Raw genomic sequence first — 21,618 nt, forward strand, 5'->3', positions numbered from 1 at the left:
ATAGCGTCGATTTAAAAAAAAAAAATTTGACTTGGAAAATTTTTATGGTAACTCACGAAGTGTTTTTTTTTTTTGAAAGAAAACATTGCATTTTTCGCGCCACCTCTTAAGATTAATTCAAGTCAATTCGAAATTGACTTATGGTATGTATATGAATAGTATTACTCAATATATGATACAATTTTATTATCAATCGTATCGCTCTCAGAATTTTTCGATTGTTTTCTTACGTTTAAAACTAGAGTAATTTCATCTGAATTTTTTCTTTCAATGTTTGAGCTGAAAGTTGAAATTCCTTGCAATCTGACGAGATGTGTTCAAAAAACAAATTCAATGAGATTCATTAAGAACTACATGTAAAAGAAAATAATAAATTGCGGTGATTTTTGTCCTGTTGATGCTTTGCTGGTTTTCTGTCAAGAAAGAAGTGGGAATCCTGCGTTTGAAATTGCAAACAATTGCAAACATTAACTGACTCGTATAAACATCTGCTTGATTTCTAGGAATCTTGATTTCTAAAGGAACTACATGTGAAAGAATACTAAAATAATCTGACGTTATATACGGGGCCCCTAAAATCTCCAAGAACCCTGGTCAACCTCCTCTTCTCTAAATAATCAATAAACAATTAATAGTCATAGCACATAATCTGAATACAGAGTTTGTATGTTTCGGTGCATAATTTCGGGCAAATTTATTGAAAAGAGTGATTTCAGAAACAAAATTGCGAATTTTAGCAATGGTCGAAATATTTCTAAAATTTTATTTAGATTTTTTCATTCGAAATGAAATTGTAAGAAAATATCGTGCAAATTACGCCATTAGAAAATTTTCTTCTAATTAAATGCAATCTCTCTCCAAAACAAGTTATTCAGTTATTATTGTTCTATTACATTATTAGTAAAAAAGAAGAGGGAAGAAAGTAGGGCGGTAGTAAAAAAGCGGGAAAAAATAACTGCGCAGTTATACCTGATAGCCCATACACACGGTCAGTTATACCTGCGCAGGCATAACTGTACAGTTATACCGAATCGAAAAACCATTCCCTTCAGGTCGCCTGTGCAGGTCAACTGACGGCCCCTACACACACTCAGTTATGCCTGCACAGTTGGCCTGTACAGGCATAACTGCGCAGGTATAACTGAGCGTGTGTAGGGACCTTTAGAAAAATGAGATAAGGGTCCCCTCCCCAAATAAAAAGAAAGGGAGAAAAGAAAAAAAAAATCTTTTGTAATAAGAAACCTGGAAACAGGGAAGGGGAATTATAACATCCAATGTGGCTGTGTGTGTGGAGGGTCATTAACAATCCTACCCACTCAGGTCAAGGAGGTCAGCTTTCTGAGTGATGTCCTGCTTTGATTTATGTATGTAGTTTTTCTTTTTATACCGGATCTCAACTCAGGTTTTGTTTTCAAATATGCCTGGTGGAAAGTGTACATTTAATAAAACTTGGTTGCAAAAAATTGAGTATAAAGAATGGCTGCTGCAAGATAGCGACCGCTTTAAAGCGAAATTTGCAACAAAATATTTGTCGTATCCAACATGGGTGAATCCGCTGTTAGAAAGCATATGAAAGGTAAGTCTTAATTTCATTTTTTGTTTACTTTTTAAGATTAAGATTGTCAAAGAAAACATTTTTTATAGAAATCGCGTGCTTCAGTGATTTTAGTTGAATAGACTATTTTTAGAAATAGTCTCTGTGTGCAATTCATTGAGCAGCAATTAATGAAATATGTTATTTAGCCGGCTGTACATGTAGTAAGAACCTTCCGTTGAATAATGAAATAGTAGCCGTTCGAATTCGGTTCTAAACTATAGGTTTCGGTCTTTCTGCGCATAAAATGCCCATGGTGCGCCAAAAATGATCAAATTTAAAATTAATAATTTGGCAAGATAAATTTTGTAAAAGAAGCGAAGTCTAAAAAGAGGTGCGTAATTTGATTCGTGAGGATCGCTTTTCAATCCTTCTGCATCTTTTCCCTTGATAGCTATTTATTAAATCTCTGCAGTCTATTATAATCTACTGTTATTTGATTGATGGAATTAATTATTATTCTGCATTTGTGTAAAGCTAAATATTTGTAAAATGATGTGGAATAAACCACATGTACAGACGTGATTTCTGCGTATTTTTGCGGAATTCCGTATTTTCCGACATTAGTTTTTTGAGTTTCCGCAAACAATTATCGTTTTACGTGCATATTTTGCGCTCGCAAAAAAAGACATTAAGCATGCCATCTTCCGCTTGTGCTAACCAATCAAAACGTGCTCTCACGTGTATGAAGAATAAGGGGGCCATTAAAGTATTACGTCAGTGAATTTGTAGCCATTTTTGATCCCCTGTGAGCAAAACTCTGACCACCCCTTGTCAGCAAAATTTCGTCAGCACTGCCCCCCCCCCCCGTCCACCCAGACGAAATTTTTTTTTTAAACATTTTTAAAAAAAAAACTTTATATGTTTCGTGATGAATTTCGTAAAAAAATTATTTTCTTTCGAAATTTTAATTGAAAAAAATGTTTTTTTACATTAAAAAAATTGTTATCAAATTATATATGTTGTCATGATCAATTTCGGGCGCGGTAGCCCAGGTCGATAAGATACTTGCCTAAAGTACCAAAGGATGTTTAGAGGTGTCGCGAGTTCGATACCCGGTTCGTCCTTGTCAGAAAACTTTCCTGACACAGGGGTACAACAAAAAAAAAAAAACGGCGACTTGACCGCAGCAAAAAATTGGTACCGCAGGGAGTCTCCCATCGAGGGGTTAGCACACCAACCTCTCGATGAGTATAAAAAAAAAATAAGCCTGCCGTTCGGAATCGGCAATAAATTGTAGGTCCCGGTCTAATTAGCCCTCGTGTGCAGAAAAATGACCGCGGTGCGACAAAAATGATCAAATGATCGTCCCGTATTTTACGGGACAGAACAATTTTTTTTTTCCTTATTATTCGCGGCGCTTGGGAGGCGCCCCCTCCTAGATCCGTGTCGCCGCCCCTCTAGATCTGCGTCAGTTCCAGATGGCATAAAAATTACAAATTACATACAGTTGCCTCTTATCAAAAAGTTGATGGATTATGATGGTCTTTGTTTATATAATTTCATATCAGAAGTAGTTGATTTTCAAGAAGGGATGCAAATGACTTGCAATATTATATTCTGCTCAAGGGCTATGCAGGGCCTGCCTTGGAGGGGGGGGGGGCACTTTTCCTTTGACTGGGAATTTTTTTTTTTTACTTTTTTTCCCTCAAGAAAATTTTTTTCGTGGGGCCTATGATCGTGGCGGCTTCCCCCCGCTCCTCCCGACGGGGTACCACCCCAAAAATTTCTGGATTCCAAACTTGGCCACGTTTGATAGAGGTTCCTAATCTAGGAATAAATTTTTCATAGCTACGCCTCAAAGGGAAAGAATACATGACCCCCCCCCCCCCCAAGTTGCTTTTGCTGAATTGCATATCTAACAGGAAATTATAATTCGAATAAATTTTTTTTTAGTTATGAAGCTGTTTTTGTGATTTGCAAAATTGTGAGAAATAGATGAAATTAAAAGATACAATTCTACTGTCAAATTTAATTTTCAGATAATGCTTTTAGAAAAGAAATTCTTATTGTATCTTGTTTTTCTTTGAAATATCTTGAGGTTTATTTCTTATTAATGTGTTTTATTCTTTTTCAGGAGCTAAACATAAAAGTTTTGTCACCAATAAGTTGCAGTCTGCAGGGACAATGACAAATTACTTACAAAGCCCAGCATGTTCATCAAATGTACCATCTTGTTCTTCTGGGGAACTCCCAACATCTGAAAACACTGTGAATTCATTCGTAACAAAGAAAGAAGTACTGGATGCTGAAATTCTTTGGGTATTGAAATGTGTTAAACATCATTACTCGTACAAATCTTGTGAAGATACTTCAAAGCTCTTTCAAGAAATGTTTCCTGACAGCGAAATAGCAAAAAAATTTAGCTGTGGAGAGAGGAAAGCTGCCTACTTGTGTCACTTTGGATTAGCACCACACTACCAAGCAATGTTTTTAGAACAGCTTAATGCACTGGAGAAGTATACTCTTCTTTTTGATGAAAGTCTTAATAGTAAAAACCAAAAAAAAACAAATGGACATGTACGTCAGATATTGGAGCTCAGGTGATGATAAAGTCAGGACTCAGTATTTAACCTCTGCATTCTTGGGCCACTCAAAGGCTGATGATCTCCTCTCTTCTTTTTATGAAGCTACTAGAAAATTGGATTTGTCAAAACTGTTGCAAATCTCAATGGATGGGCCATCAGTGAACTGGAAATTCTTTGAAAATTTGCAGCATGACTTGCAAAAAGAATATGGAATACAATGTGTGATTATCGGAAGTTGTGGCCTCCATATATTAAACAACGCTTTTATGAAAGGAGCATGTGCAACTAACTGGAATATATCATCTATATTGAGCAGTTTATACTGGATTTTTAAGGATTCCCCTGCAAGGAGGGAGGATTTTCTCAGTATCAGCAAGACAAAAAAACTTCCCAGGAAGTTTTGCCATATCAGATGGCTTGAAAATTGTCCAACGATTGAGAGAGCAATTTAAATTTGGGAAGATATTGTGACTTACATAAAAAAAGTTGAAAACAGAACATTTCTTAAAGTGACATGCAAGTCCTTCTCAATCATCTCAGAAGCCTCAAAAGATTGTGCTATTTTGATCAAATTTAATGTGTTCTTATCTATTTCAAATATTTTGCAACCATTCTTGATTGCTTACCAGAGTGATAAACCCTTGCTGCCTTTTTTTGCTGAAGACACAATGAAAATGATAAAACAGTGCCTTAAGCTCTTTAGAATAATGAAGAATGACAGCATTGAAGCAATCAAAACAGTGGAAAATCTCTGTAAATTTGACTTCAATGATGAAAGCTTACATTCACCAAAACATAATGTTAGTTTTTGATTTATTGGGGACCAGGTACTTAAAGAGAAAATGTTCCAAAAAAAAGTGACAGATAAAGATCACCTTACATTAAAAAATGAATGCCAAACATTCATAATAAAATTCGTTCAGGCACTTATGGAGAAATGCCCCATAAATTATGTGTTGGTACGAAATTCATCATGTTTAGACCCAAGATACATTGTGACATACCAAGAAAATGCAAAAACAAAGTTCAGAAGAGTGCTATCTTATTTGTCGAAAAAAAAACAAATATCCAATGAAGATGGAGATGAAATTCTTAACCAGTATGAGGATTTCCTACAAGTTGTGAAAAAAATCGGTTTGCATTTGAAACGTTCGATCCAAGAACTATGTCATTGGACAGTTTTCTCTTCTCATACTTGAGTGAAAAAAAATATGATAGGCTTTGGAGTGTATTCAAAGTTGTTTTGATCTTGTCCCATGGACAAGCATCTGTGGAACGAGGTTTTTCAGTGAATAAAGCCATTGAAGTTGAGAATTTAAAAGAGGAATCATATATTGCACAAAGACTGGTGTATGATCACATAAGGTTGTGTGGTGGGGTTCTAAATGTTCCCATCACAAAGCAATTGAGGCTCTCTGCATCGTCTGCCAGACAAAAATACACCCAATACCTAGAAAGTCAAAAACAGCAAAAACAATCATCAGAAATGAGGGAAAAGAGAAAATGTGTTGAAGAAGATATTGCAAATTTAAAGAAAAAAAACAGTGTATTGAAGGAAACATTTTGAAGAATGAAAAAGAAGTGGACATGCTGGCAGAGAAAGGGGAATCAAAAAAAGACTTTTCCTTGTTTTTGAAGTCCAATATATTGAGAAAAACAGTAAAAGAAGAATTATTCATTGTCAAAGAAATTGACAATCAAATTGAAATAAAAAAGAAGGACCTAGATAAGTTCTAATTCCTGTCACAAAATTGTGCCACTACATGTGGAAATTCACCAAAACCTTTGAGTTTTGGATTTCATGTTATACCTAGTTTTATAAATAAAAGTTTAACAAAGTTTTTTTACTCTGAACAGATCATAATAGTACAACTTTTCTTTTGTGTATGTATTGATCCACTTTCACCAAGAGTGGTGAATACATAGTTGCGACAAATATAATTTTGTAAAGGAAATCCTTTTCAGCTTTGGTTTTTTATTTTGAATGATTGAGGGGAATGAATGAGTAACTGGAATTTTTATAATTCGTGTGACGCTGTAATGAGTTACACTTTTGACCAAAACTTGAAGGTTTTATAACACTTCGGTGACAATATAAAAGTATGGACTATCTGTATGTGGATTTTATTATTTTACTAGCTGATACCCGGCGACGTTGCCCGCCCCGTAAAAAATTTATATATGTATAGCTTATTAATTACTTCTTAATCAAAAAAATTTCTGCATCAAGTAAGAGAAAATTACTTTTATATTTAAATATTTTAATTAAAATCTTCAGGCAATCGCTTGTGGATACACAATATTTTTTCTTTTTCCACCTGGTGTGTAGATGCACAAATTTTCGGGATTACCAACACGCGAACAGGCGACGAAAAGGTATCCGTGTGAAAAACAGGACTCAAGTAAGTTGATACCTGCCATTGCTAACGACTGGCCTTGCGCTTTGTTGATTGTCATGGCAAAAGCTAAACGAATCGGGAACTGTAATCGCTTGAAAGTGAATGGCATTTCTTCGATGATGATTGGGATACGTGGAATGAAGACTTCTTTTTCTTTGTCACATCCAGTTAGGATCGTTGCTTCAATGATGCAATTGTGCAATTTCTTCACGCAGAGTCTGTTGCCATAGCAGAGTATCAGTGTCTCCAAATTTCTTAAAAGCATTACAGGTGCTCCGACTTTGAGGGTCAAATTGTGTGGTGGCACACCCGGAATATCCAAAGAGTTCAGAAATTCTGCAGGATACAGAACTGTCTGTGCTGTGTCTGTGTCAACCGATTTTTAAGATGTGAAGTCTCCCGGAATAATTTTTAGGATTTTTCCGTTGATCTTGTTCACACTGTCATTTTTCGATGCCAGAATCGCTTTCTCACAAAGCCACTCATGGTTTTGGGGATTTTGTTGAATGTTTGGGAAGACTTTGTCTGCAATTTCTTGAACTGAGTTTATATATATAATAACTGGCAAAATCCATTTGGGAACGTTATCAGTCCAGTGCTTGGGTCTACGGGAATTCTTCCATTGCCAAGTTTGATCAACTGATGTGAAAATGATAGCAGTGCTGAGTCATTTTGCAGTTGAACTCGCATGTTGGTGGATAATGATAATTTTTTAGCTTCGTGCCAGAGTGCTGATGTCCTAACAAACTCGAGGCGACCACCGATAGACAGCACCTTCACTTCCAACCCATCTCACTAATGGCAGTAAATTGCAATGTAGCGATATGGCCAGAGTTAGTGTTTGGTGAAGTAGAGTGCTGATGATTTGAGGCAAGCATTGAGTTCATCAGCTGGCGTTGAACATTTTTATTCCCTGTTTTATCGTCATAGTTGTTGTTCTCTGTTGTTAGTGACGTCATATGTCCAGCTTCTGCAGCAAATATTATTCAAACTCCTTTTAAGTACTTTTTAAATTGAAACTATACCTCAACGATGGGTGGTTGATGAGATAAAGGCCACATTAGCACTTACAGGACACCCTGTATACATGCAAGCAAAAATATCTGGCGCTTCCAGGGTTTTCTTCAATTACTGGGAGTATTGGAAAAGAGCCAAACCATTATAAAGAAATAAACTGTAATGATGGCAGCGTTAAAGATGTGACAAACCATTGTAAAGACATATACACGTCTGAAGCGCATTGTTGGGAACCACGGTAACCAAAGTAAACGATCCGAAAGTGATTGTTGAGGCCCCAAAACCATTGTTGCCCGACAGTTTTCGCCCATTTCGGGCATTTGCCCAGCTGTGACGAACTTTTAAAGTAGCCTACGGTTCAATCCCGGACCTGTTTGGTATATATGCAAAATCTGGCGACGATCGGTCTAAAACTGTAGATTTGTATAAAGAGCATACATACATACTTTCACATTTATATATAAGATGAACTCTTACAATGCTGGGTAGCAAAAAGAAAAAGTTGTAATGTGTAAACCACTCTGCTCCTATATTTTTGAGATGAAGGAAAGTTTGTGTGGCAGATTCAAAACAAGTTTGCATTTGTGCTTCCTCTATTTTTTTCACTGTAAAACTCGTAAATTATTAAGTTTGCCATGACTCCTTAAAAACTCCTTACTTTTTGTTTAGGAAATGTTGTATGAACCATGAAGTTAGTTTTCATCAACTCTTTATACTAGGTGTCCTGTAAGCAGGGTAGGAACTAGAGGGGTGCGGGGGTGAACTGCCTGGGCGGAAAAATTTAGGGGGAGACAGTTTTAGGTGGTAACAAAGAGCTCCTGTAAAAAAAAGTATATGGAATTTTAAAGTTGTGGCGGTGGCAAAATAATGTTGCTCCAGGTGGCAAAAATTCTAGTTACGGTCCTGTCTGTAAGTACTAGCTCTGCCCTTATCTGATCAACCGTCCATCTTAGAGGTATGATTTCAGTTTAAAAATTTTCCCTGTACTAGTTTTGAGACTGAAAATACAGTGTGTAGCAAAATAAAAAAACTTAAATTTTTATACCGTCCTCCATGCTTTCAATTAGAAAGTTGTTGCCCTGTCTCTCCTGATGCCAACAAAAAAAATTCCATGGTTTTAAATGCTATATTCACAGAGGTATTCAAATTCGAAAAACGGAGGAAATTTGGGAAAAGAACAGCGTTAAATGCGGGAAAACAGTTTTACACGCTTTTAACTCTATTCTTCCCCAAATTGCCTCCATTTTTCGAATATCTCTGTAAATATAGCACTTGGAATTTTTTTGTGGATTGTTCGTGTGTCGGACTAACACGCTTTGATTTTGGTGCCACATTATTTTGTTGAATATATTCTGTAGCAAAGTCATTGATCTACATTAAAATGTTTTCAATAACTGGTTCATAAAAAAAAAAAGATTTAACTAGTTGAATGAATTTGAAACGTTGTATAGTGGGACCTGTATGCCTGGGTTCCCACAAAATGGCGTACTCGAGGTGGTGGAATTTTCATTACAACACGACTGCACTAGTCTCTTACACTCTGGAGTTTATCCTAAGATTCGGATGAAACTGATGAAAACGAGCAATCGTTCTCCGAACTTGATATTAACTTCTCTCATCGAATTCATCTTCACTCAATAGAGCCAGTATAATTGTACTTATGGGGGTTTGCTTTTACTCACTAACTGTAACCTGTCAAATAGCATGAATGTTATACTGAATCATCAAAAACCATTGTGAAAAACACATGGCTCAAACAGTTGAAAAGAAGAGCGAGGAGAAAGGAAATAGGTGGGAAAGTAGGAATGTGTGAGATCACGGGACAAGCATTGTTTGAAACAACCAAATGCTTATTTGTGTTTACCTCTGGTGTTGGCTATAACAAGCCACGATGATAAGAGGCTTATACTAATGGGCGGATACAGATAACTTCATGGGCACCAAATGAGAAATTCTTGCCTTTTTCTTGAAATTCTTCCTAGAATTTAATTCTGCCTCGTTCAGTTATGATCAGCTCTGGTCAATACAACCTACAACCAATTTACGCTAGGGTTATTATATCCAAATACAAATACAACGCCACAACAGGCAAACTGCCCAACGAGGTGGCTGACTTAAGAACTAATTTTGAATGAACTGCTTGCTTTCTTCCATGGGCGTCCGCAAAACCTACCTTTGGGGAGGGGGTAAAAAGAGACACTGGTGGGATTGAAAAGAGGGAGTGTTCAGAGAGTCTCTTCCAAAAAAAAATTGTATCCAGACTTATCTGTAATCCAGACTGATCCGTAGCCCGTAACATTTGTCAAGCTGTTTTTCCTTTCAAACTTAGGCCGTAAGAGTTGAAGAAAAAAAAACAAGTTTTTATTCGTTTTATTTGAATGCATTAACATGTCAGTATAAATGCCTTCCCAGCTCAATCGAATTTCCTATTCAGGTGTGACATTATCAGGTTAAAAAAAATTGTAAATAAGATGACAAAGACTAATGCTATACAATTTATCCTAGCTGATAAGACAGTTAAAACATTTTTGCCCATGGCACAGGATAAATACAACAGATCAACAATGATCTTTACTGAATAGAAACAGGACGTGAAAGTTTTTGCTTTGTGGGAGCTTTCTTTACTTTTTAGCACGCAGACATAGGGAATAAAATAATGCGAGGAAAGAACGAATACAAGTCTTTTACTTTTCATTGAGTGTAGCACTCACTACGAGGAAAGAACAGATCTCTGATAATACAGATCCAAGAATTGATAGGATAATCTGGTATTCAATGCTCTGCCCAAAGGTATATGCACCTGTTTCTTGAGCATTGTAAAATATATTGAGCATGAGATTTTTTCTTTTGTGACAATGAAATCCAAAATTTTTGCACACCATACGCTTTCCACCTTATTCTTCTTTCTACAATCGCCCAACTTCTATTCAGTGATCAACTTCACAAACTGTCTTTTTTTCGGAATACCGAACGGCTGTTTCATAAGTTTCATCGTACTTTCTTTCATTATTTTGAGAGCGACAGAATTTTCCAATGAACTGCATCGTATATGCAACCCATGTAAGTGGGCATTCTGTGATCCACACAGTTTCGCTACAAGACCACTTTTCTGAACACAGCATTGACATTTATCAATCACAGAAAGAACAGACAAGACTACGTCAAAGAGGTGAATGTGATCATAGGCATAGGCAGGATTTTCTCTGAGGGGGAGAGGGGCGTTTCAAAATTTAATATTTCCTTGGGGGGGGGGGAGAGGTTACGTTTTTTACTGCAAAATAACACTATTATATTGGCTCATAGGGGTGGTTAGACCTTCCCTTTTGCGTTAACTCACGAAGGTGAAAAATTAGGATTGGAAGATTGTGCAATCTTGGGAAAGTGTCACTTTAAAAACTTCACAGAACTGGCTGCAATGTAGGACCAGAAGTTTAAAATAACTATGTTAATATTCAAGTTCGATGTTCACAAAGAACGTGAAAGATGTGTAATGAATACTAAAATTTCTATGTTTTTGGAATACATCAGCAGTGTAATAAACTCGATTTATAGACTGTGAGGTTATTGAGGAAATGATATGCATAGATAATAATGAGAGATTGTAGTTGAAAAAATAAAGAAATGGTGAAATTCTTTACATTTACTCATACAATATTGTTTGTCGAGACCGATACAAAGAATGTGTTTGATTGTGATCAATGATAGTTGAGGGGAGAGAGTTTCTCCATTCGACTATAGGTGTGAGGAAAAACAAACTATATTTAAAACAGTCAGAAGATGCAGAAATAGGATTTAATTTTTGACCTATTTAACATGAATTATATATGCCAATGTAATTGTATAACTTCTGCACTGTATCTGGGGATAAGGTTCCAGTCTGACATATTTACCAATTCTTCTAAATTTCTTTTATCTAGAAATTTTTCAATTTTTCTTATACGGCAACTACATCACTAGGTTATTGGCATTTAAATGTGTGATGTTTAAATGAAAATAAATAGGTGATTTGAATTTACTATTGGTTATTTATCCATGACTAAAATGAAGCTAATTTAAGTTGGCTTACCTTGCTAGAAATTAGTATGATCTGAATATTATTGGTTTTTCCATCTGCTGTGTGTGTACATTCTCTAAACAAATCTAAAATTTTACATAAATCGCCGCTAAATATGGCCAGACTTAAATGATAGGCTACTGTAAGAAGTTTGGCAAAGCTGAGCAAAAGAAATGTTGGAATGGTTGGAGGTTGAGTACAATGTGGTTCATGGACCTCAACAGCTTTTAGAATGCTTAATTTTGGGCTACTCACCTATACATCTGTAATATTAGATTGTGCATTTTTTTCACAATTTTCCAATGCAGGTATCTAGCTGCTCCTTGGAGAAAGTTTTATATCAATTCGAGAATTTTATTGACTTATATCAATATCATGTATCAATATTTTTCCCACTTTGTGTAATGTATAATTTATTTTAATTTCCTGTCACCAGCCTTTTAATTTATCACAGTCATATTTATTTGCCCCTTGTTGAAATATTGTATTACTGACTTTTTATGTGTTTTTTTATACCATTTTTTAAATTAATAAATTCATGTTTAAATAAATTTGTGGTTTCATTACATTGTTCAAATTTTGATACGTGAAGAAATATGAGAAAAACATAAACTTACCTCAATGTGATTAGAAGTCTTTCCTCTGCACTAACACATTATCTCATGTTGGTATTTTGTTTTGGCGAAATTATTGTTACCAGCTCATTATATGTCTCCTTGGACATTCTATAAAATGACATAAATTTTGCATCGTTTTCCTACAGCTCTCTCGCCGCCACAAACAGCCTGTTGTGAAGGTTTCTTTCAATGTAGGGATGAATCCAATGCTTTCTTTTTTTTTCTTTTTTTTTGCAGTTTTTTTGTGGAAATACAACATGACGATGGCCTCCTCGTCACTGGAACTTTCCATATTTTAACACCTATAATAAAAGTATATGAAAACAAAAAACAATACTGCAAGGCAGGGAACGGGTGGAAGAAGTAGCGGGGAAGTAGGAAGAGCACAGGTACGAAGGCGAAAAATAATCAAGTTCGCTGGCGCAAAAAATCGGGCCATTGGCAGATGCCAATCGTATGAATCGTATAATTACCCGTATCGTTGGAAATTTGCCACGATCTCTTGTGACTCGCCGCTTGACTCACTCGGCCAGTAATTGCTCCATGTGCGGAGGGCCTTAGTGTTCATTTATTACATAAATTTAATTTTATTCTGTAGTCTCAGTAGATTAAGAGAGAATGCACTCTTGCATTTTTCTAATTATCATGCAATATTTTTAAGCCATTCTTGTGTACATATATATATATATATATATCTTCCATGTTTCAATAAATCTCATATTTAACCTCAAGCAGTTCAGCTTTCAAGTACAATACATAGCTTGATAACCTGTTATCAGTGATACCTCTACACATATACTGTTTTGAATCACAAAATTTTACTATATTTAATGTAATTAATAATATAATTTATATAGTATAAAGTTTATTATTTGATTATAGAAGTTACTTTATCAAATTGTAAAGTTTAGACAATTTTGGACAGAAGGGTTGTGGACAGTACGGTAAAAACAACGGTATTTACAGTACTGTCCAAAACCTTGCCATATTTTCGTGTCCCCCAAGTTATGTATAAATTGAAAGAATATTTTCAAATTTTGTTATCTTAGAAATCATCTTGGCACAGATACAGCAGCTAAATTAGTTATGTGTTATCAAATGTTAAAAGACGCAGCTGCGCTTGATTATTAGTGTTCGATTATTACGTAAGTTCAATTTCATTCTGTAGTCATATCTATTGCTTTTTTCTAATTTTCATGTGACAAATTTCTATCCCATTCTTGTATCTTTCATTTTTCCATAAATCTAATATTTAACCTCAAGACAGTTCAGTTTTCAATAGTTTGATAACCTGATATCAGTCATATAACCCTTTGCACATACTGCTTTGAATTTCAAAATTTTATTATAGTTTATGTAATTTTAATAATATAATATAATTTATATAATATAAAGTTTGTTATTTGATTATAGAAGTTGACTCTTCATCAAATTGCAAAGTTTTTCACTTATAGTTATAAATAGGAGGTTTTGGACTGTACGGTAAAAACCACGGTAAATACCATGGTTTTTACCGTACTGTACAAAACCTTGCCAACTCTGTCTAGAATAAATTATGAAATGCATTTGATAAATATTAATGATTAATATTCCAAACACATTCTTGAATAGATATGAAATTCTCAAATATTATTTTGGAGATTATTCTCGTCAAGAAAAATATTCTACATTTTTTAAGCACTTCATGAAAATTGTTCAAAAGTTTCCAAAAAGCTTCATAACAAAAAGCAAATGTGACCTCCCACAATTACAGAGAATATTCTCGAACAAAAAGTTGTATTCTTTTTATGTTTTAGGCACCCAAATTGAATAATATTTCATAATGTAAATGAAAGTACTTTTTTAGAACAAACAGTCTAAATTATTCAATTTTAACATCCAGGAGAATATTCTCGCCTTGCATCTCTATGCATATTTATGAATAGCTTTTCTTGTTAGTGAAACTTTTCCCACTCAGTGGATTCGACAATAATATTTTGAATGTGTGTAATTGCATGAACTTCTTTTCATTGCATAATTTCATCTTACAATGCAAACACAAAAATATTTTCTCTACTATCAACTTATAAATATATATCAGTAAACTGAAAATATTTTTGTGTGCATTACAAGAAGAACTTATTTATAATTAATTTTTTTAACGCTATTACACAATCTAAATTTTATTGTGACATGCAATTGCAGAAAGCTGCATTAATAAAAAAGAACTTGATATATGTACATAGAAATGTGAGGCAAGGACATTTTTCCTGAATAATAGTAAACATTCGCATCATCTTACCTCATCTTCAGGGTAGCCTTGTGCCCCCTCAGATTCTGCGAAAGACACACTGTAAAGATAAAAAAATTCAGTTTCTGAACAAAAATTAATTAATATTATAAATTATTATATTAATCAATTATAAAATTTGGGATTAGTGTCGTGAAAACATAGTGCAATTGACGTTGTGTGGCATATAAAGGAAATATTTTAAGTTTAAAAAGTATAGAGTAAGCGAGGCTGAAAAACGTCGTAAAAACGGAAGGAGTCATATAAATGGGGTTCCAGTGTAAGTAAGTGATTTCAACAATTCTCAAGAAATTTTATTTCCCGTTCCCGAGGGCTTCAAAATGTCACAAATTTGGAAACCCTACTTATTGGTAGGAAGTTATTATATAAATCATGGCATATCACACTCTTGCTCTAGAATCAGCAGAATAATAGAGAATAGTGTGTGATGAGTTATCACAACTCATTGGAACTCCAGCTCCACTAGTCATGGTTTTCAGATATTTTTATCAGGGATAAAAATTTAAGTAAAAAATAATACTAATTACAAACCTGTTTTATCAGTGAATACACACTGTTCTACACAAGTTAAAATTCTTTTGGAATATTTTCTGGCTCATAATTGTAGGGTATCATCTTGCTAACTTGTTCTTTCAGAACATTCTTTCTCCTATAATTTTTACATTTACAATAGACTCATTAATCAAGGTCACCAGAATCCAGCTCACCTCTGATTACTAACCACTCAGATTATCTGAAAAGCAAAAAAAAATGCATAGGATGTTAGTTTTACTTGCGAGAAAGATCATATGGGGAAAAAATACTTATTTGTAATTTATCTAAGCTAGGATTTTTACAAATACAAGGCCACAACAGACAAAATACCCAACAAGGTGGTTGGGAAAAAGATGCCCATAATAAATATGGTTGTCATATATTTCTAAAATACAGCAACCCAATTAAAAAATGCAATAATAAAAACTAAAAACTATGTATACATGATAAAATATTATACAATGCCCTTAAAAATATTTATGGTTGTCTTATCTAAGTATGGATAGCTTCCTAGAGATTTACCCCAACATGTTTTTAGTATGGGTCATTCCCAAAAAAAAGTGTACAAACTGTTTCTCTCTCCAGACTTTTTTTTAGAGCACTCTGGTAGTGATTTTAATTTTTTTTCTAGTTCTTCATTTAATTCTCTCATGGGGTACTTCTTAATTTGTTTTAGATGGTGTCTGATTTTATTAAAAAATCATTGTTTGTAGCAAAACCTCAAAATTTTGGCTATCTCAGCTTCAAAAAAGTGTTAAACAAAGAGACTTGGCGCAAATCTCTCTGGAATTTTTTTCAAAAAACTTGGAATCACATTTTATATATGTGCCATAGATGAATAAAACTGACAATAAAATTTAGAAAAAAAAATTTTTTTCTTATGAAAAACGTTTTTTGTTCGTGTCCCAAAAATTTTCCCATTTTAAAATGTCCACTCTGTTACGGTCATTTGGGAAATATATTTTTTTCCAGATTGAATCTGATAACACTTTTGAGCTTATTGCAAAGTTTACTTTTAATGCTTAATCAACAATTTTGGATTTGACTTTTGCAAAACGACTTAATATTCACATTATGTCTTTAGTACCCGATTTTTCTCTGTTATATGTACACTGTGTTAAGGGGCCATTCAAGTATTACGTAAGCAGATTTTAAACCATTTTTGACCCCCTCCCCCCCCCCCTTGTCAGCAGCTTAAAATATTTCATATATTCAAAAAGGGTGGTTGATGACGTAAGCAACCTTCAACCCCCCCCCCTCTTGTCATAAAAAATCAACAAATCCGAAACCTCCACCCCCCCCCCCTCGATGCTGACGTAATACTTGAATGACCCCTAAGTCATCATCATAAATAATTTTGTTTTTTTTCCCATCTATATCAACAACAAGTTATAGGAGATGGAGATATGATTCAAAATATAAAAAAAGTTTTCATCAATCATTTAAATTAATAATGAAAAAATAATTTAAGCTAATTTGTCCACTTTTACGTCTTCCAAAAACTCAAGCAATGAAACAGAATTGAAACTATGATTTAAAGTAAATTTTTCTGAGTTAAAAGGTTTAAATTGAATTTCTAAGTTATCTATTCAATTTCACCTGGTTGCGTATAGGGCACAGTCGCCTCACGCAATCTTATCTTTTATCAAGAGAGAGTCAACCAGAGTGCTCACATTGTCAAAGTTCATTCGCCATAGCTCAGGCTTTTTTTAGTTCACACCATTGTCATCATTTTACGACCGGTTTTGGTCATAGTCATCTTTCACTTCTCTATATTTTAAATGACCATTGCGATGCATCTCACGTTTTTAAATTAATCAAAGCCATTGATTTATATGACAAATTATAGTTTTTACAATCGATGTCATTGCATGAAACGTAAATCATACTTTTACCTTTTAACATGACAAGAACAAGTTTTGTATTAATTTTATATGGACATTTGTTTTGGTGCAATTTGACCTAGATGGTCCTGGTGTCAAAAAAATCAATATCCAATCAAATCTATTCAATTTAAACCCTTTACTACATTCTCCATCATGTCATATTTTCATTAAATACAAAATTAAAGTAGTACAGATCATTAAAATCACTGCAAGGCACAGATCTAGGGAGATGTATCATAAAAGGGGCACTTTAGTATAATTAAAGGTTGTTATAAGACAATAGGCCTATATTCTGTATTTTATAGGACAGAACCATTATCTTCCTATATTGTTTTTGTTTCCAGCCTCTACTTACCCTCCCCCCCCCCCCATTCCACTCTGGATCACTAATGTGAGAGGCATAAATGTGATCATTTTTGTCGCATCACGGTCATTTTCTGCACACGAGGGCTAATTAGACCGGGACCTACAATTTATTGCCGATTCCGAACGGCAGGCTTGTTTTTCATACTCATCAAGAGGTTGGTGCGCTAACCCCTCGATGGGGGACTCCGTGCGGTAGCAATTTTTGCTGCGGTCAAGTCGCCGTTTTTTTGTTGTACCCCTGTGTCAGGAAAGTTTTCTGACAAGGACGAACTGGGTATCGAACTCGCGACACCTCTAAACATCCTTTGGTACTTTAGGCGAGCATCTTATCGACCGGGCTACCGCGCCCCGCATAAATGTGAGATTTATATATACCAACATCAAATTACTATTCAATTTCAGCAAAAAACTTGGAAATAAAAGAAAAACCATTATGATGATATAATATACAGCTGAGCAAGTCCAGTGTGTTGTCAGACCAGATTTTAATAATTTTATCTGACCAAATTTTAAACTACAACAGGGGGCATGTTTTTAAAGTTTGGTCATGGGGTGGACGTTTTTCAAAGGTTAGAGTTTCTGGGTCACCTATCACATTTTGTATTTAATTTTTGAGAAAATAAAAGTGTGTTTGCATGGCCTATTTAAAGAATATTTGAAACAACCTTCTCTCAGTTAAACATCTCTGTGCACTCTGTTGCGGGAAGTATTTTTGCAGTTCACTAGAGCAGAAAAATTTAAGAACACTTCAAACTAAGATGTTAAATTATTAATAACCAATCCATTGTCGGTCAGAAATAGAAAGTTTTGATTTTTAGTAGCTAAATATATGTAAAAAATTAACTTTTCCATGTGCTATTTCGAAAAAATCATGAAAAACCATAAAAAACAATTAAACTGCTGTTTTTAGCACATGTGAAAGAAATAAGCTGATTTCATTATTTTAAGAGATAAAAACAGCAGAAATAATAATTTTTTTAAAGCAATATTTGTTTTAGTAACAAAGTAGATAAAATCCATGACTTTCAGTCATAAAACCCAAAAAAAATGAAGTATTGCCACAAAATAGAAGTGAAAATTATTTGTGAAATATTAAATTTCAAGTCAATGACTATAATTTGAGATCAATTTCATTTTGAAAATTCAGCTTTTAATTTTTCATTTCAAAAATGTGGAATGTACACTCTTTTTTTGGGGAAAAAAATGACTCGTATATTTATTTTTATCTGTCTAATAGGCAGTTGTACAGCTGTAAAATTAATAGTCTAAAAGTGGAAAAGCATGGAAGCATCTTTAAATATGTGACGATAAATTACTCTATGAACATAATGATCAGAATTTTTGTGACTGATTTAAAGTAAATTTTCTTAGTTAAAAGGTTTTGAAGGTTTAAATTGAATTTAATTAAGTTTTTTATCTTTATTTTTAATTCAATTTAAACCCTTTACCACATCATGTTATTCTTTCCTTAAATACAAAGTAAAGTAGTACAGATCGTTAAAATCACTGCCATGCACAGATCAATGTTTCACTTCAAGGAGCTGCTCCACACCAAAAAATAAAATAACATAGCAAAACTAGAGAACTGTAGAAAGTTTCAATGAGGCTGATGAACATTAAATTTAGATTTTTCAGTTATAAAAAAAAGGTCCAATTATTATATAAAATTTAATCACCCTCCTATGAAATCAATTGTGTGTGTGTTTGTTTTGCTTTGAGGTAAGGTTATGTTTGTTTATGCTCATCAAAAGATTGTGTCAGATTGTTTGATATACAAAATTATTTTATTAAAAAATTATCTCATTTTATGATCTTAGGCTTAGAATCAATACGGAATGATAAACTAACAAAATAATGAGGATACTTTGTACTTTTTTGACTGGTCCATCCCGGTCGAAAGATTTTGTAAGTTTTTGAATGCTGTGCAAAGTAGCCCCCATTCAACTTCGCACAATTTTTTAAAAACTATGTTTTTAAATAATTGCCAAAGAGAAAGATGTTTCTCACAATATTAAGCAATGATTGGCATACTTAACATAAATAAAAGAATGATGCAAAGCTGATTTCATACTGAAAACTAAAAGAAAATAAAAATTGCGTGCTTAGTAGGCTAACCTCCAGTTTTCTGTATTCTAGGGGTCTCTAATGAATGGCATCCGGGCTGCTTCGCTGACTATTTTTAGGAAAAAGTAAAAAAAAACATCCAAAGGCTATTAAATAAAAAATGAGAATTTGTTGAAGCCTGCTTTCTATACTTAATTCTGTACATGTAATAAATTATCAGAGCTGTCTTAACTGTTTGGGAGAGAAACACATAACACTTTTGAGGACTTTAATTTCATTACCTCTGGAGGATACTGTCTTCATACATAATCACACAATTTACAGAAATGTTTGAAAACCCCTTGCTTAATTTTTTTTTCTTTCAAAATTACTAAAAAAACACTCAAAAACTGATGAAAATTTGTGATTAAACACAAAATTTCTAAGTTACTGACAATTTAAGAATCAATAAGAGAGAAAAACAATTACATAGTTGATGATAAAATTAATTTCAGAATAACCAGAAAAAGTAATTTCCAGAGAAAATAAATGATTTCACAATCAATGGGAGAAATAATTAAAAAATAATATCTATCAGAATTGATGAAAGAAATTATTTCAGAATTAAAAATTTTCAATTATTTGGGGCTCCTCGTTTTTACTCTGGGAGGTGCTATCCATTAATACAAATACAAACACCACAACAGGGAAATTGCTGAGAGAGATGCCCATAAAAAATGTATGGATGTAAATATATAACCGAAATACGACAATCTAATACAAAAACATGTATTGCAAAAGAAAAAATTAGTAATTAATACTATATTATACACTTCCCATAAAAAAAGATTATGGTTGTCTTATCTAAGTATGGATGCCATTGGACATTATATCAACTCCATATGAATTTCATCCATAGGTCTAAATGTGTAGGCCTATACGGCTCATGGGCTCGACCTTTTTCCCCTCCAATATTTGCCAACATTTCTATATCTACAGAAACATTGAGTTAGAAACCCTCCCCAATACTTTCAGTAACTTATCTATGATTCCATCTTACAATTCTAACTATCGTAGTATGGCTTGGTTGCCCCTCCCCAGCTTCATGCCAAGTTTAGATTTAGCCTTCAAAAGTAAAAGTCTAAAACGTTAAAGACATTGCTGTGTTCAAAAATGAATACTGAAGAATAACTTCCAGTGATTTAATATAATTTTGTTACGCAAAAATATCCAATTTTATATCAAATCAAATGCCAAAAATAATCACCTATGTTCCACTGGCTGCAGCTGAGGCCCATCAAGGAAAATAGAACAAAGAATTAGTCTAGCCTGGTGGTGATATGTCTATCTTAGATCTTCTTTGGTCAATGTCAGGTAATGAAGTAACCTATGCTGATCTTTATCGGCTCTTCAGAGAGCAGCTGGCGTCTTTATTGGATTATAAAACCCCCTGTGTGTGCTCATGAAGATGATATCATTGCTGCTTGTGAAAAAGAGATAATAAATTAAGACATGTAGATGTACAATGCATGAATGAACCTGATAAATAGAGCCAGGAAGTTTAGGGTCAGGTGGGGTAAAATGGTCATAAAAAGAGGTGTTTTCATCTTTGAAGAGGTATAACCATATGACTTTTTCAAAAATAGGATATATTTTGGCTGATATTTTACATTACATCCTTAGAGAGTATATTAGCACATTTTTCAAAAATATTTTTTGAGTGTAACAGTTTTTTTTCTGCAACTTTTTAGACTTCACTTTTATGACCACTTTACCCCATGGGGTGAGTAGTGCATGGGGTAAAATGGTCATACCAAATAATAATGAAATTTTAAGAAAATAATCAGTGGGCATTGAAATTTTATTTAACACATTTATCAAACAATCATTTTCTACTTTTAAATTTATAACTTTTAATGTACTCTATGGTTATAAATTTTGGCTTCATTAGGATCTTCAAATACAACTGATCTCTTATTTCATCTATGGCCTTATTTTCTGGAAAGGTATAAAAATTCATTATTTAGGCTCTTTCAAGATATTCAACAGATATCTAAAAAATAATAAAATAAATAAATAATAAATAAATAAATAAATATATAAAATCCTTATTAATCACTTGTCTGATAATTTGCATTATTGGTTTTTGTTCACTTCATAATAAACCAGCACCCCCCGCACACAGCCTTCTGACACCTTTCATAAAGTTTGAATAGTTATAGATTTGCCTCAGATCTTCAAGAAATTTTTTCTTTGGCTATGAGAGTTTAATGTAATTTTTGCATATTTA

General features: G+C 33.7%; 1 long non-coding RNA gene and 1 pseudogene across 3 annotated transcripts in view; one reads left to right on the forward strand and one right to left on the reverse strand.

The window, feature by feature from the left end:
• Nucleotides 1-21,618, reverse strand: part of LOC149087846 (uncharacterized) — a 45,285-nt gene that overhangs the window by 17,756 nt on the left and 5,911 nt on the right. For 2 of the 3 annotated variants that reach the window (XR_016192552.1, XR_016192553.1), the window contains exons 2-5: nucleotides 20,596-20,808; nucleotides 15,031-15,232; nucleotides 14,491-14,539; nucleotides 12,210-12,511 (exon numbers count right to left, since the gene is read on the reverse strand). This is a non-coding gene — a long non-coding RNA (uncharacterized LOC149087846). Of the gene's footprint in view, nucleotides 1-12,209; nucleotides 12,512-14,490; nucleotides 14,540-15,030; nucleotides 15,233-20,595; nucleotides 21,351-21,618 lie in introns of those variants that run through there. The other variant, XR_016192551.1, reaches the window with a different exon arrangement.
• Nucleotides 1,543-5,884, forward strand: LOC149087847 (uncharacterized; annotated as a pseudogene).

The sequence above is a fragment of the Pholcus phalangioides genome, unplaced genomic scaffold, assembly GCF_987345545.1.
Source record: "Pholcus phalangioides strain wild (caught in Gottingen) unplaced genomic scaffold, Ppha-v1.0 ptg000004l_1, whole genome shotgun sequence".
Classification (NCBI taxonomy): domain Eukaryota; kingdom Metazoa; phylum Arthropoda; class Arachnida; order Araneae; family Pholcidae; genus Pholcus; species Pholcus phalangioides.